At 41.7% G+C, this 16614-nt stretch overlaps 1 protein-coding gene and 1 long non-coding RNA gene across 3 annotated transcripts in view; one reads left to right on the top strand and one right to left on the bottom strand.

The window, feature by feature from the left end:
• Window positions 1–4887, top strand: part of LOC134571118 (uncharacterized) — a 49633-nt gene extending 44746 nt beyond the window's left edge. Inside the window, exon 3 of the long non-coding RNA XR_010085187.1 lies at window positions 4779–4887. This is a non-coding gene — a long non-coding RNA (uncharacterized LOC134571118). The remainder of the gene's footprint in view (window positions 1–4778) is intronic.
• Window positions 1–16614, bottom strand: part of RALB (RAS like proto-oncogene B) — a 32627-nt gene that overhangs the window by 12146 nt on the left and 3867 nt on the right. The window contains exon 1 of one of the 2 annotated variants that reach the window (XM_063429201.1): window positions 4548–4612. The exons of the other annotated variant lie outside the window; for it this stretch is intronic. The gene's annotated coding sequence lies outside the window, so the exon portion shown is untranslated. Of the gene's footprint in view, window positions 1–4547; window positions 4613–16614 lie in introns of those variants that run through there. 2 annotated transcript variants of the gene reach the window in all.

Genomic DNA, 16614 nt, shown 5'->3' with positions numbered 1-16614 from the left:
TAAAAATGCTTCCATATGCGTCACACTCCAGGAACAGACTTCAAAGATTATGTTCCGGTGGTATACTACGCCCGTAAAACTATACAAAATGCATAAACTGGATACGGACGACTGCTGGAGAGGCTGCGGATCCCGCGGAACGTACATCCACATGTGGTGGGATTGCTCGAAGATACGCAGTTTTTGGAAAGCGGTAGAAGATCTGCTGAAACAAACTTTTAATCGACCCCTGGATATATTTACTAAACAGAACAGTTGACGGGTGGACTAGGAGAGAGCAGAAACTAACTCATAAAATAACTAAGTGCGCGCAGAGAGATAGCGACTAAGTGGCTAAAACCAGAGAGCCCGGAGTTCTCAGGGGTGATCTCTAGAATACGTGAATGTAGAATTATGGATGACTTGACGGCTAGGGTGAAGGGTACGACTGTGTCTTTCCAAAAACTATGGGAGCCTTGGGACAACAGTCCAGTGGGCTCGAGTGGAGTTTGAAAGGATACTGCCCAGAGACTGGACTCTGTCCATACGAAGGCCCCCCAGACCAATACGGGTATAATACTGCAAACAGGGACATTCTCCCCCCCCCCCTTCCCCCTCCCTCATCTTTTTCTTAACTAACTGTCTCTTCTCACTTTCTTTCAAAACTGTATTCTTACTTATTATTTCGATTCCTGCTATACGTTTTCTCTTCTGCATTTTATTTTTTTATTTTTATATATTTTCTCTCTTTTACCCCTTGGTCTCCAAGGGACAAGTTTTTCTTTTTTGTTTTCTTTTTATATACCAGGCATAATCAAGCTGCTGGAGGTGCTAGGAATCCCACGAGCGGGTTTAGCCATAAGACATAAGGTAAAAGAAGGGGTCCCAAATGCCGCCCATATGCCTAAATTAATATAAATATAGAACTCCCTCGATGGGGTACCAGTTGTGCAGGGGGGGGGGGGGGGTTGGTAGGATGCGCAATGCCTACTTAATCTGTATTGTTTACACTACTTGCAATGTTTATGTTAGCTTCTGCGTAAGCCTGACCGTTTCTGTACACTGATTTTGCCTGTCGAGTAAAAATAAAGAATTTAAAAAAAATAAAATAAAAAAATGATATGCAGTCACTACCTGTATAATCTAGTGGAGAAAACGTATTGACAATCACTGGCAGGTTGGTGTATGCCTTTCACAGCAATATTACTACAGAATGCGTCTAACCACGGACATTACCAAATGCTAGGATTTCATAAAGAGCAGTCTCCCACATTATCGTCTTTCCTCCCTTTGTTCACAGCCTAGTGTGTATAAAGTATACACTTCCCCTTTAGGCTTCCTGCCTGACGTATAAGCAGATTTCTCCATGAAAGACTTCCCCAATGTCCCTGGGACACACAACGCTCAAAGTGGGTCAGCTTCTAAACATTAGAATAAATAGATTTCAAGAAAATAAAATTAATTGAGTTAATCACCAATTACCACTTACAGGGAGCGAGAGTCCTGCCATGCGTGTCCACTTACTTCCAAAGTGAAGCCTGCCCAGGGATTAAAGACTGGCAGCTAAATCAGCTTTTAATAAACATGTCAGCCTGTAACAGGCCGCAACGCTGGCACCCGCATTATGTACACATCATTTAACATTACATGGCAAATGTTTAGCTATCCCTAGGGGTGTGTGGAGGAAACGGCCATGTTTTTCAGTTTAAAATATGGTTAGTCTTCAAAGAAAGATTTTTAGGACAGCATTAACCAAACTTATTTTTTGCACTTTGCATTTAAAGCTCCATCACTGACACCCACTGACATTAACATTATGAAGGAGAAGGATTTACCCCCCCCCCCACCCCACGTAAAGCAATGCATGTGAGCTAGGTCTGCGATCAGTGCTCCCAAACATCACATGACCTCCCAAACCAGCCGCAGCGCCTCCTGTCTCTGTATCAGCTACATGTTGTCCCCCATAAAGCAATTCGCTGTGAAATGCTGCACAAACCGAGGTGTAACTCCACCAATCTCACTGTAAACTCTGTGAGTCAGGCGACAGCAGGCTAGGGATAAACATCCAATGGCAGTACGTGCCACCCATGTCCCATCTCTCTGGGGGGGTGGGGAAGAGACATCTACAGAAGGATCGGGCTGCAGGGAGACCTTTGCACAAGAGCAGAGGTAAATTTGACTAATTTTAGTGTTGGGAACTAGCTAGCAAGGTTTACTTGAAGCAAGAAATATTTCTTGGTTTGAGTAACCCCATACTGTGCTCTATTGGATACAATCTTACACTGTGGAAATCTGCAATGTCTCCTGTGTTGTAGCTCACTGACAGTGTACGCCTAGAGCAGGGGCTCCCAATTAACTTTTCCCATCTAACCCTTTGACACAGTATACCAACATTGTGGAATCCCCCCAAAAAATGTTTTTGCTGTAGCACAAACCTTTAAATAAGTGGCTTTTTTATCATCAATTTAAATATTTTGCTCATAAACTGTTTAGTCTTATGATACTCCTGAAATTTTCACTTAAAAAAAGGCAATTTCTTTATCTTTGTAGTCTGCGTGGTTTTGCTCAAAATGACGGCGTAATTTAGCAGGTGGTAACGAACGGTTTGGCAATATTTTCTTGCAAATTAAGCATTGTACTTGAGGAATATTTTTATTTCTGGCACTTGTGAATCCAAATGACAAGTAGCTGTCGTCATAATTTCTTTGTTTGAGAAGAAGATTGGGCTGGCATTGTGCGCTTTTCTTTTTTCTTTGACTTGTCACTGCTATTTGAGGAACAGTAGATTCAACTATTTGGGATGAGTTTTCTTGTCTTTTTCTCAGTTTCTATAGGTGATGAACAGTTAGAAGAAGTCATTTTTCTCTTCAATGTTCCTTGTTTTAACCAGATGTCCAAATTCATGGATGTTGGTTGGTAAAAATAAACAAAACACTTGAAAATAAATGTCAGATTTCCCTACCTGGCTGCAATGGATGCAGTTTCTTGTAAAACTCAAAGAACGTAAGCAGGATTTTTAGTCAGTCTTGGTGCAAAAAGATCGGCACATGTTAAAACAGATCTCACTACCTGACTGAAAAGGATGTTTTATGAAGCACTTGGAACCATAAGCAGGATTTGGAGTCAGCCTTTGAGTGGAAAAACACTTTAGTACAGAGTATGCCGTTTTAATAGCTCTTAAAAAATAAAAACATTTTTGGTTTATCACTGATTTCTACAGACAATAAGCAGAAAAAAAGTATAGGTAAATAAGTTTAACCAACAAAAAAAATAAAAAATAAAAATTTGAGAAGCCCAACCCAAGTAACTTGTTTCCAGCTAAGAAATTTTAAACACATTCTCTACAAAAAAAATATAAAATAAACCTATCCTAATATGCCACAACGGGCACTACTCTAAAGGCAGTAAAAGAAATCCTTTCTCCTTACATACCTTGAAATGTAACCACAAAATGCATCAATAAAAAATAAAGAAACCCTTTCTCCTGTGGCCAATAATGTGAGCTGAGCACCTGCCTAAATGCTTCCACTCTCTCTCACTGAGTGGATATGAAATGGCTGATGGAGGACAGGCATAACGGCACAGTCTTGCGATCTTTTAAGATTGTGCGATCTCTGCTGTTTCCGACCTTCCGGGAACAGAAGGTAGCGGCTGCCATCTTGGATGTGGCAATTCAAGGCGGAACCCCAATTGGGAAACGCTGGCCTAGAGTAAATGTTACATGGCACACCCCCCTCGCCCCAGTGTATCTTCCTTTCTGCAGTACACTGTGGCCAATGATGGGCTGTAGAGCAGAGTTGACGGAACCAGGAGAACCAGAGACCAAAAAGTGATTTTTCATCAGTGGTACTATTTTGAGAGTTTTGCTCTCTAGTGGGTTTTTATTGGGTGGAAATGATAAATGCTACACAGCAGAGTAAGGAAACATTTAATTCTCGCAAATATTAGAAAGAAAATTAGAAGAATTTGCTTATTTTTAAAGGGTCAACAATAACAAAAAAAAAAAACCTTAACTATGCCTGCCTCCCCTACCACATAAAGGTAATTTTACAAAATAAGCAATACGAAGGATACAGATAGAACTGTGGGAAGAGACCACAAATTATCTTAATTGTATTTTTTCTTTGAAAGTTCACGTTATTCGCTCGAGAGTTAGAACAGAGCTTCTCCCATGCCTGCACACAGAACAGGCAATCTAATGTGAGCACCTGACAGTTCACAAGCCGCGCATTGTGGAAATATCCGACAGTCACAGACACTTCCCAATATACATGGAAAACACAAGGACTGACTAATTATTAGCACCGTGTACTAAATGAAGGAATAAAACCAAAAACAGAAATGAATCAGATAAAGAAAATACTGGTCACACAAGCTTCTCTCGAGAGACATCATAGGAAATATTTTGCACAACAATGCATTTTTCTGTCCTACATGAAGAGAAACTACAACTTACATTGCCGTAAATACAAATTCCCCATATTTACAAGATCCAACTCCACAAAATCACGCATTTATAGATTAACAGGTCCCTGTAAACGCCCCGACTTTCCTCCCGAGGTACTTACTAGTTTAGCTCTCTGCTCTGAGAATACACAGGGCTGCCCGTAAATGTGTTTCATTGATACTGGAGCCAGTCTGCGCAGACAGAGCAGCGTAACTATGTTAGGGGAAGGAGAGATTGTTCTGTAAGCATACTCAATTCCTGGCAAGGGGCCACGGCACTCAGGAGGAAAAATGGATTTCTGTAGATATAAATGGCTGAAATCATAAACTAATACGTTTTCTTCCATTTGCAGACGTCACTGGGATTATGATCTGACTGAACAGAGAGGGAGAGGGGAGCCGCTGCCTAACCGAGGGTCAGGAGGAGATGTAGTACCCAGCCTGCTGCTGGGAAAGTTAAAAACAAACAAAATAAAAAGGAAGATTATTGTGTATATAAAGGCCATGGAATGAAAGAATATACAATAGCAAATTACAAAGATTTGATTAAGGGAGAGAAATCACCAACACACATACAATGAGCGTTTTTTATAATTACACAAATAGGCATAAAAGCAAATCCAACCAACTGGTGTGTATAAGGTAAACTCACACCAGGACGGGACTCCATACAGGACAGTGAAATGAACGAGACGTGGATCTCGATTCACCCCTGTTCCACATTACCTGGTGGGGATGGGATATGAGATGCAGTGGAATAGAATTAAAACATTACCCTTTAAGGAAACCCCATCCTCTCTCCTAAAATAAAAGAATGTGACAGCCGGCAAGACAGGAGCAAACATGAAAACCATGGAAATGGAGCCAAAATGCTGCCACTTACTGACCATTTGGTGCAGTAATTCTGTGTTTTGATGCCCCAAATATTGTCCAGAACAGACTTTGGGGCAGATTTATCAAAGTGTCTTGCCCTGAAACTGTGCAAAGTACTAGACGTACATGGCGGTTACCATGGAAACCAGCAGGAACATTGCAGAGTTAATGTCTCCCCTTTTACAATTCTGCGCCACTTTTCAGAACAGAATACTTTTCTAAATCTCCCTATTGTTTACTGGGTATGAACGGTCAAAAAAAACAGCAACATTTTCTCTTTAAATTGGTCCTGAGTGAGAAGTATAGCACATGATAAAAGTAGAGGGCCACAGACTAACACAGGGAAGGATTTCCTGGGATGAGAAAAACAGGCTTAATGTAGGGAGATAGCGCCTTTTCCGAAATCATCCCTTCCCCCACAGAATTGGTTCATCCTTCCTTTTTCCTTTAAAAAGATTCCAGTCCAAAGCTCGCCTCCTAAAATCTATCACAATATTCACACACATAAACCTAGACTCCGGCCAGAGCCATCCCGATACGTAAACCTAGACTCCGGCCACAGCCATCCCGATACGTAAACCTAGACTCCGGCCAGAGCCATCCCGATACGTAAACCTAGACTCCGACCACAGCCATCCCGATACGTAAACCTAGACTCCGGCCACAGCCATCCCGATACGTAAACCTAGACTCCGGCCACAGCCATCCCGATACGTAAACCTAGACTCCGGCCAGAGCCATCCCGATACGTAAACCTAGACTCCGGCCAGAGCCATCCCGATACGTAAACCTAGACTCCGGCCACAGCCATCCCGATACGTAAACCTAGACTCCGGCCAGAGCCATCCCGATACGTAAACCTAGACTCCGGCCACAGCCATCCCGATACGTAAACCTAGACTCCGGCCAGAGCCATCCCGATACGTAAACCTAGACTCCGGCCACAGCCATCCCGATACGTAAACCTAGACTCCGGCCACAGCCATCCCGATACGTAAACCTAGACTCCGGCCACAGCCATCCCGATACGTAAACCTAGACTCCGGCCAGAGCCATCCCGATACGTAAACCTAGACTCCGGCCAGAGCCATCCCGATACGTAAACCTAGACTCCGGCCACAGCCATCCCGATACGTAAACCTAGACTCCGGCCACAGCCATCCCGATACGTAAACCTAGACTCCGGCCACAGCCATCCCGATACGTAAACCTAGACTCCGGCCAGAGCCATCCCGATACGTAAACCTAGACTCCGGCCAGAGCCATCCCGATACGTAAACCTAGACTCCGGCCACAGCCATCCCGATACGTAAACCTAGACTCCGGCCAGAGCCATCCCGATACGTAAACCTAGACTCCGGCCACAGCCATCCCGATACGTAAACCTAGACTCCGGCCAGAGCCATCCCGATACGTAAACCTAGACTCCGGCCACAGCCATCCCGATACGTAAACCTAGACTCCGGCCACAGCCATCCCGATACGTAAACCTAGACTCCGGCCACAGCCATCCCGATACGTAAACCTAGACTCCGGCCAGAGCCATCCCGATACGTAAACCTAGACTCCGGCCAGAGCCATCCCGATACGTAAACCTAGACTCCGGCCACAGCCATCCCGATACGTAAACCTAGACTCCGGCCACAGCCATCCCGATACGTAAACCTAGACTCCGGCCACAGCCATCCCGATACGTAAACCTAGACTCCGGCCACAGCTGGATAACAACCCACTTCTCTGTGATAAATACAGCAATGTGACAATCTCCATGCAGCATTGCGTGTCCCCCAGCAATACGTCTAACAGAATGAAACCGGTCTGCAGATCCTCACTAGAAACGCAGGATATTCATAATAAATCATTTCTACTAGAATTAGAAAAGGATTTGGTTTGAATGCAATACAATATACAGAGCGGCTTTCTGTATAGTAAACCCTTCTAGTGAAACAATCCTGGACAAATTTATTAAGAGAAATGGAAACATAAAGGGGGTGAGGGGGGTGTAGCCACAAAACATTTTAGTTTCCCAAGTAAGACTTTGTGATGCCATCATTTAAAGGGCCTTTTATTCAACGTCTGATATTCATGTACTTTACCGGAATAGCTTTTTTTTTTAAATTCTTTATTTTTGCAGGTTGTTAAATACAAAGCTTTTCAGTTGAAGTTAAAGAGACGTTGAACAGACAATAATACGGTTTCAGTATATAGTACAACAACATTTGCATCATGTTAACCCTTTTTTGTGTGTGTATAAGAGTTTGTTTGCCAAGTTCCCTCATGTCTGTGCCATGGCGCGTGTTACTAGGACTGGAGGGTGCTTGGTAAGAGCGGGATGCGCCCTGATTTCTGGCGGTATAGGGCTTTTGGAATAGTTGTGTTTAAGAGGTGTCGCTCAGCCTGAGGAGCGGTCAGTGACCTAAGGCGTGTGTCATGCCGGTTAAGCAGACGGAGCTGTGGTAATGTGCGTCTTGCTTTCTCTGGCGCTGGCTCCGCCCCCGGAATAGCTTATTTAATCTCCATTTAGACAGAAGACAGCCTGGAGGTGGGTGTTTCACGAAGGGGGAACACCCACAAAGCTTTAAGATGGTGGCAGTGAAACAGAGGGAAAAAGTTAATAGGTCTCTATATTTTACATTGAATACACAATGTATCGGAGTGATCTATGGCAGCAATTTCATTTTCACTCTATCACCAGCAGCACTGCAATCTAAGGAGACACGTCTATATAGGATGCCGGTGCCACACGTTCCTATTAACTCACCATTGTGGGATCAAGACCAACATTGTCATCCCAACCCCTTACATAGTATTTATGGTTCCCAACAATGGGTTTTAGATTTTCACATTTTAGAACAGTGATTTTATACTCTCCTAATGGTCCCTTAATTGGCCATTTAAAAGTCTAGGAGTTATTTGTAATCAAACAAAGGGGGGAGAAACCTAAAATTAAAAAATAATATTACACACACCTCCCCCAACATAGCTGAATTACACAGTGTATATTCTACACACACACAGTGAACTGAGAGAGAAATGACAAGAACTTGATAGTGATCACAAGACTGATGTATCCTTATTGCAATATTTCCCTGTATTCCAACACATGGGATTAACGCAGTTTAGGAAACTGGGACTAAGCTGATACTCCGCATGCAGGATGTGCGTTTAGTTTCCTGGATAATTAACCCTTTGTTACATAAAAAGTCACATCTCTAGTCTAAAAGTGCCAACCAATAGTCCCAAACAATGCAGCATAATATAAACAAGTATTTCAGAAACAGAATAATACGTTCCAAATTTAGAAAAACGCAGTAAAAACGACTGATACAAACACGACCTCAAAATAGCATTGTCTCTGAAACTCGTCACGTTTCTTACAAATAATCTAGAAGCCAAAAGGGACACAGCTGCTTGTTTTAGGAATGGAATGATTTTAAAAGCGCTTTGGTTTAGTTATGTTTTGGTTTCTGTGACAGCAGCTGAAATTGGCTCTTCCAATCTTCGCAGGGATCATTTATTTAGCTCTGGTATCCCTCGCCTCTCACACGGTTTTCTTGTGCTATCTGGTCTTTCTTTGGGCATATATTGAGATAGGTTTGAGAACCTGTATCTTTTTCTCTCTCCATGATTATATTTGATTGTTTTGTGTTCACTGTATATTTATTATGGCTTTTTTTGTATATATTATAGAGTATTTGGTTTATTTATCCAGTCAGCAAATATGTGCACATTAATGCATGGATATAGATTTATCGAATATTTTTTAGTTTTTATGGGGTATGCTCCTCATTCATGCTCTATCACAGACTGCTGTCGGAAGGCCTATATTTATTGATCGGGGGGGGGGAATGGCAAAAGAGAATACGTTCCATACAAAGTGAGACTTTGCCAACAATTAAGGCAAAACTGTCCCTTTAAGTGGCTGATCACCTGAGGAGAAGAATGCAACCGCCCAGAAAGTCAATTCGTATTACCCACAGAAATAGCAAGCACTTGCAACATTCCCCAGAGCCGAGTACAAACTACAGAAACAGCATAATGAAACAAGGCCAATTTACAAGCTCGCACTTTATGGTGATTGGAAAGGGGTATGGATGGGTTACGCTGAAATAGTTTTAGTAATCCACCTCCCAATTTCATACAAAACACTCAGCCAGCCTCTCGTGTGCTTGTACAGAGTACAGACATGATAATGGCAGCTGTCACAAGACGCCATTATTGTATGTTTGATATAAATACCAATACAATAGATTGTTTAACAGGACGATTCTGGATTTAAAAAAAAAATAAAAGGCGAACGGTCACTTTTCTGGTAATTACTTCTGCTACAGAACACTCCCAACACCATAACCACTAAATCTGTTACATAAGAAGCTCTCTCTAGACCATAGAAACATAGAAACATAGAATGTGACGGCAGATAAGAACCATTCGGCCCATCTAGTCTGCCCAGTTTTCTAAATACTTTCATTAGTCCCTGGCCTTATCTTATAGTTAGGATAGCCTTATGCCTATCCCACGCATGCTTAAACTCCTTTACTGTGTTAACCTCTACCACTTCAGCTGGAAGGCTATTCCATGCATCCACTACCCTCTCAGTAAAGTAATACTTCCTGATATTATTTTTAAACCTTTGTCCCTCTAATTTAAGACTATGTCCTCTTGTTGTGGTAGTTTTTCTTCTTTTAAATATAGTCTCCTCCTTTACTGTGTTGATTCCCTTTATGTATTTAAATGTTTCTATCATATCCCCCCTGTCTCGTCTTTCCTCCAAGCTATACATGTTAAGATCCTTTAACCTTTCCTGGTAAGTTTTATCCTGCAATCCATGAACCAGTTTAGTAGCCCTTCTTTGAACTCTCTCTAAGGTATCAATATCCTTCTGAAGATAGGGTCTCCAGTACTGTGTACAGTACTCCAAGTGAGGTCTCACCAGTGTTCTGTACAATGGCATGAGCACTTCCCTCTTTCTACTGCTAATACCTCTCCCTATACAACCAAGCATTCTGCTAGCATTTCCTGCTGCTCTATTACATTGTCTGCCTACCTTTAAGTCATCAGAAATAATCACCCCTAAATCCCTTTCCTCAGATGTTGAGGTTAGGACTCTATCAAATATTCTGTACTCTGCCCTTGGGTTTTTACGTCCAAGATGCATTATCTTGCACTTACCACAACTCTGACCATTTTTCTAGTTTACCTAAATCATTTTCCATTTGGCTTATCCCTCCTGGAACATCAACCCTGTTACATATCTTAGTATCATCCGCAAAAAGACACACCTTACCATCAAGACCTTCTGCAATATCACTAATAAAAATATTAAAGAGAATGGGTCCAAGTACAGATCCCTGAGGTACCCCACTGGTGACAAGCCCAAGCTTTGAATATACTCCATTGACTACAACCCTCTGTTGCCTGTCACTCAGCCACTGCCTTACCCATTCAACAATATTGGAATCCAAACTCAAAGATTGTAGTTTATTGATAAGCCTTCTATGTGCAACAGTGTCAAAAGCCTTACTGAAATCTAGGTAAGCAATGTCTACTGCACCACCCTGATCTATAGTTTTAGTTACCCAATCAAAAAAATCAATAAGATTAGTTTGGCATGATCTCCCTGAAGTAAACCCATGTTGTCTCTGGTCTTGAAATCCATGTGTTTTTAGATGTTCAACAATCCTATCCTTTAACATGGTTTCCATCACTTTCCCCACTACTGAAGTAAGGCTTACTGGCCTATAGTTGCCCGACTCCTCCCTATTACCTTTCTTGTGAATGGGCACAACATTTGCTAACTTCCAATCTTCTGGGACTACTCCTGTTATCAATGATTGGTTAAATAAATCTGTTAATGGTTTTGCTAGTACACCACTAAGCTCTTTTAATAGCTTTGGGTGTATTCCATCAGGTCCCATTGACTTATTTGTCTTTACTTTTGACAGTTGAAATAGAACCTCTTCCTCTGTAAACTCACGTGTAATAAATGACTCATTTATCCTTTTTCTTAACTGAGGTCCCTTTCCTTCATTTTCATCTGTAAATACCGAACAAAAATATTCATTGAGGCAGTCAGCTAGACCTTTATCCTCATCTACATACCTTCCTTCTTTTGTTTTTAATCTAACTAATCCTTGTTTTACTTTTCTTTTCTCATTTATGTATCTAAAAAAAGTTTTGTCCCCCTTTTTTACTGACTGTGCTATTTTCTCTTCTGTGTGGGATTTGGAAGCTCTTATAACTTGCTTAGCCTCTTTCTGCCTAATCTTATAGGTCATTCTGTCTTCCTCACTCTGGGTTTTTTTATAATTACTAAATGCTAACTTTTTGTTTTTTACTATTTTGGCCACATCTGCGGAGTACCACAGTGGTTTCTTGAATTTTTTGCTTTTACTGACAAGCCTAATGCAATTTTCTGTTGCCTTCAGTAGTGCAACTTTTAAATAATCCCATTTCTTTTGGACTCCATATAAATTGCTCCAGTCTGATAATGACTCCTTTACACATATTCTAATTTTAGAAAAGTCTGTTTTTCTAAAGTCTAAAACTTTTGTTTTTGTGTGGTGTGACTCAGTCACTGTTCTTATATTAAACCACACTGACTGATGATCACTGGATCCTAAACTTTCACCTACAGTAATATCTGATACCAAATCTCCATTTGTTAACACTAAATCTAGTATGGCCTCTTTACGAGTTGGCTCCTCAACGACTTGTTTTAGAGACAATCCCAGTAGGGAGTTTAGAATATGTGTGCTCCTGGCACAAGTAGCTATTTTTGTTTTCCAATTCACATCAGGAAGATTAAAGTCACCCATGATGATAACTTCCCCCTTCATTGTCATTTTAGCTATTTCTTCAACTAGTAGATTATCTAACTCTTCAATTTGTCCTGGGGGCCTATAAATCACACCTACACGAGTTACTGTGTGATTACCAAATTCTAACGTAACCCAAACGGACTCTATGTTCGCCTCACTAACCTTTATTAGGCTAGATTTTATGCTATCCTTTACATACAGGGCCACCCCTCCCCCTTTCTTGCCTTCCCTGTCTTTTCTATATAAAGAGTACCCTGGTATTGCTATGTCCCAGTCATTTTTCTCATTATACCATGTCTCAGTAACAGCGACTAAATCTACACTATCAGTTGCCATTATTGCCACAAGTTCATGGATCTTATTCCCTAAACTGCGAGCATTTGTAGACATGACTCTAAGCTTATCATTTTTTAACACACTTGCTACAGGCACCTTCTGTCCTTGTTTTGGGGGACAATTGGATTGATGTTTTATCACCCTTTTGCCCCCCCCTCCTAGTTTAAAAACATCCTAGCAAAACCTCTGAACTGCTCACTGAGAACATTTGTTCCCTTTTGAGAAAGATGCAAACCATCTTTTTTGTACAGTTTATTTCCATTCCAAACAGAGCTACCATGAGCAATAAAGCCAAATCCTTGCTCCCGACACCATTCACCAAGCCACAAGTTAAAGTCCCTAATACGCATCCGCCTGTCGTTCTGAGTGTTATGCACAGGCAGAACTTCAGAGAATGACAGTGTGGAAGCAACCTGCCGTATATCATTGGCAAAAACACTAAAAACTTCCTTAACCTCTGAAACCTCATTGCAAGCCAAGTCATTTGTCCCTAAATGGACAAGTACATCCAATTCCCCTTCCTGCTTTGCTTGCTTAACAATATTACAGATACGTCTCCTGTCTCTGTGAGCAGTAGCTCCGGGAAGACACCTCACAAGACCACCATTGTCCATCTCCACACCTCTTATGATGGAATCCCCCAACAACAACTGCTTTCTATTAGGCCTCACCATAGTCTTCAAGCCTCTCTGCACAACACCACTAGCCTCAGTGCCTCTCTGCACAACACCTCTAGCCTCAGTGCCTCTCTGCACAACACCACTAGCCTCAGTGCCTCTCTGCACAACACCACTAGCCTCAGTGCCTCTCTGCACAACACCACTAGCCTCAGTGCCTCTCTGCACAACACCACTAGCCTCAGTGCCTCTCTGCACAACACCACTAGCCTCAGTGCCTCTCTGCACAACACCACTAGCCTCAGTGCCTCTCTGCACAACACCACTAGCCTCAGTGCCTCTCTGCACAACACCACTAGCCTCAGTGCCTCTCTGCACAACACCACTAGCCTCAGTGCCTCTCTGCACAACACCACTAGCCTCAGTGCCTCTCTGCACAACACCACTAGCCTCAGTGCCTCTCTGCACAACACCACTAGCCTCAGTGCCTCTCTGCACAACACCACTAGCCTCAGTGCCTCTCTGCACAACACCACTAGCCTCAGTGCCTATCTCCAGGACACCACTACACTCTGAAAGTGCAGAAAATGAATTATGTAGAACAACAGACTGTGCAATATGCCTTTTATCCACAACTCCAAGTCTACCAGATCCTACAGTAATCCATCTGCCATTCCTAGTATGTCTCTGCGGCAATGGCTTTGCAGCAGTTCCAGCCTGAATTTGTTTACCAGATAATTTACAAATCTCAGACTTCAAAAATACAATCTCCTGCCGCAAGATAGAGAACTGTCTACAGATTAGACAACAACCAAACCTCCAAAAAGTGGAACGTGAAACAAATGCAAAGCAACTATTACACTGAACTAAGTCTGCCATTCCAATGAGGCGAATAATTTAAATCAAAAAAATTTTACCTTTTTTTTTTTTTTTTTTTATTTATCCTCCTGGATACCTCAGATTACCTCCGGTTTATCTCCAGAATATCTCCAACCACACACACACTTAGAAGCAACACTTAGATGAAGCAACCAAGCTCTATTAGCCAAGCTAATGACAACAGCCCTTATATACTCCTCAAATCACCTCCCACTAGGAATGTTTAACACCTGGGTAGGCCTCTGCTTATTAGCAAACAATAGCTAATTTAAATAGCAATCAATAGCAAGTAGCTACCTAATCCAATCAAATGCCTTATAATTACCAACAGGAAATCAAACCTTGTGCAGTCAGTAACCTTTTCCTACAGATGAATCTTACCTGTAACAGTAAAAAAGAACTCTTAGCACAACTCTTAGACAGTTGAAGCTTCTGTAAAACTCTCCAGAATATCTCCAACCACACACACACTTAGAAGCAACACTTAGATGAAGCAACCACTTTACTGTGCTAGAATACTTGAACAATTATTTATCGGGTATTATCTGCATCCTATATACAGTGTGATAACATGAAAATAAACCACACTGAGAAAACCCAAACACAATTGTGACCATTTCAGTTCTGCATTCTGACAATTTTACACAGGCCAGACAGATCGTGCCTGATACAGCTCCAATATTTAGAAATCTCCCCAGTGAGTTTACAGCAAGTTACAAGTGTTTGTGTCAAACTTCCAAACAGCAATTTCTCAAAGCTGGAAAAATGCTACAATGTCAGTAAATGGAGCTTTCTAAGAAGCTAAGATAATACACAGCAGATTCCAGTCATAGCACAGAATGGGAATACACTTCACAAAGCTCTGCAAGATTAACAGTTATTCACGAAAACGGAATTGTCCGGAATTCCAAGTGACGTTCAAGGAGACATTCATTTTAGCTTGCTAAAGTAATGTAGGTATTTAGAGTTTAATAACTTCATTTTACAAAAATGTGGCAATTTCAAAAGAAACTGTCACTTCTATAAATTAACCTTGTAACACTCCCCTTTCTGTTACTCATACAACCGGTCCTGTTACTTCCTGGTTTGTTAAAGAGACACTATTGTCACCAAAACAACTTTAGCTTAATAAAGTAGTTTTGGTGTATAGAACATGCCCCTGCAGTCTTACCGCTCAATTCTCTGCCATTTAGGAGTTAAATCACTTTGTTTATGAACCCTAGTCACACCTCTCTGTATGTGACTTGCACAGCCTTCCTAAACACTTCCTGTAAAGAATCATCTAAAGTTTATCCTTCCTTTATTGCAAGTTCTATTTAATTTAGATTTCTTATCCCCTGCTATGTTAATAGCTTGCTAGACCCTTCTGTGTGTGATTAAAGTTCAACTTACAGAGCAGGAGATAAAATTAAGGTAAATTACATCTGATTGAAAGTGAAACCAGGTTTTTTTTCATGCAGGCTGTGTCAGAGTCAGGGGAGGTGTGACAAGGGCTTCATAAAAACAGAAACAAAGTGATTTAACTCCTAAATGGCAGTGAATTGAGCAGTGTATCTATACACTAACACTGCTTCATTAAGCTAAAGTTGCTTAGGTGACTTTAGTGCCATTTAAGCTCAGTGAAGATAAATTCAAGAGGCTGCAATTGCTCAGAGCACCTTCCTTGCAAAGAAGTCTGTGAACAGCCACAGACCGCGTGGGTGTGGTTAGAATGAGAGGACTTACTCATACAGAGCGCGCCCGCCATTACCGTTAACTCAGGGAAGTTTACCGAAGAGGAAGGAAAGCTCCCTGACTGATTGAAAGCCAGGGAGTGTCATTTTTTTTTTTTATAAAAGTGCAGGATTTCTTATCGCCATCTCCTCACCCATATTGTACTTCAGCAAACCGAGGTGTGGTTCTTTAACTTTCAAATTCACTTTGAATTCCCAACAATTCTCTTTAGTGAGTAAACCTGCAATATACGAAGACCCAGAGAGTTCACCGTTGTTTGTCAAAGAGATATCACGCACAGCCTAAAAACATCACACCTCACTAAGGTGGAGGATCACTACCTACTTACGATCCCATCAACTAAAACTAATCACTCACAACACCCCACCATAATTCCTCTCTTCCCTTCCTCTCTTCCCTACTGATAATGCTTGGTGTCTGGTCAAGGCGCTAGACCACCTACGGTCAACCCATCACGCGCACTTACCAGACTTTCCACTCTTATCACTACAAGGGCACTCGCTCACCACGGCTAAATTCACGGCACACGTCAGAACACTACTATCCAAACTGGGTTGCAATCCGGCTTCATTCTCCGGGCACTCCTTCCGCATAGGAGCCGCTTCATCAGCCTCTAGCACAAACACCCCGGCCCACATCATCAAGAGACTGGGTCGATGGAAATCCTCCATATACCATACATATATACCACGACCGGAGAAAGAGCTTTGTCAAGCTTTCAGGAACTTGGTTATATAAAAAGGCAATAAAGTGTGTATTTTCTCAAACTTCTCTTTTGCCCTCTTTTATTTACAGGCCTACTCGTACGTTGGTTTCGGCACACCACAACCAACTTTGCCCTTTCAGATACTATCCATTACGTATTAAATTCCGAGCACACACACACACACACACACAATATATATATATATATATATATATATATATAT

Source organism: Pelobates fuscus, chromosome 8, assembly GCF_036172605.1.
Source record: "Pelobates fuscus isolate aPelFus1 chromosome 8, aPelFus1.pri, whole genome shotgun sequence".
NCBI lineage: Eukaryota > Metazoa > Chordata > Amphibia > Anura > Pelobatidae > Pelobates > Pelobates fuscus.
This window is presented reverse-complemented; position numbering and strand designations above follow the sequence as displayed.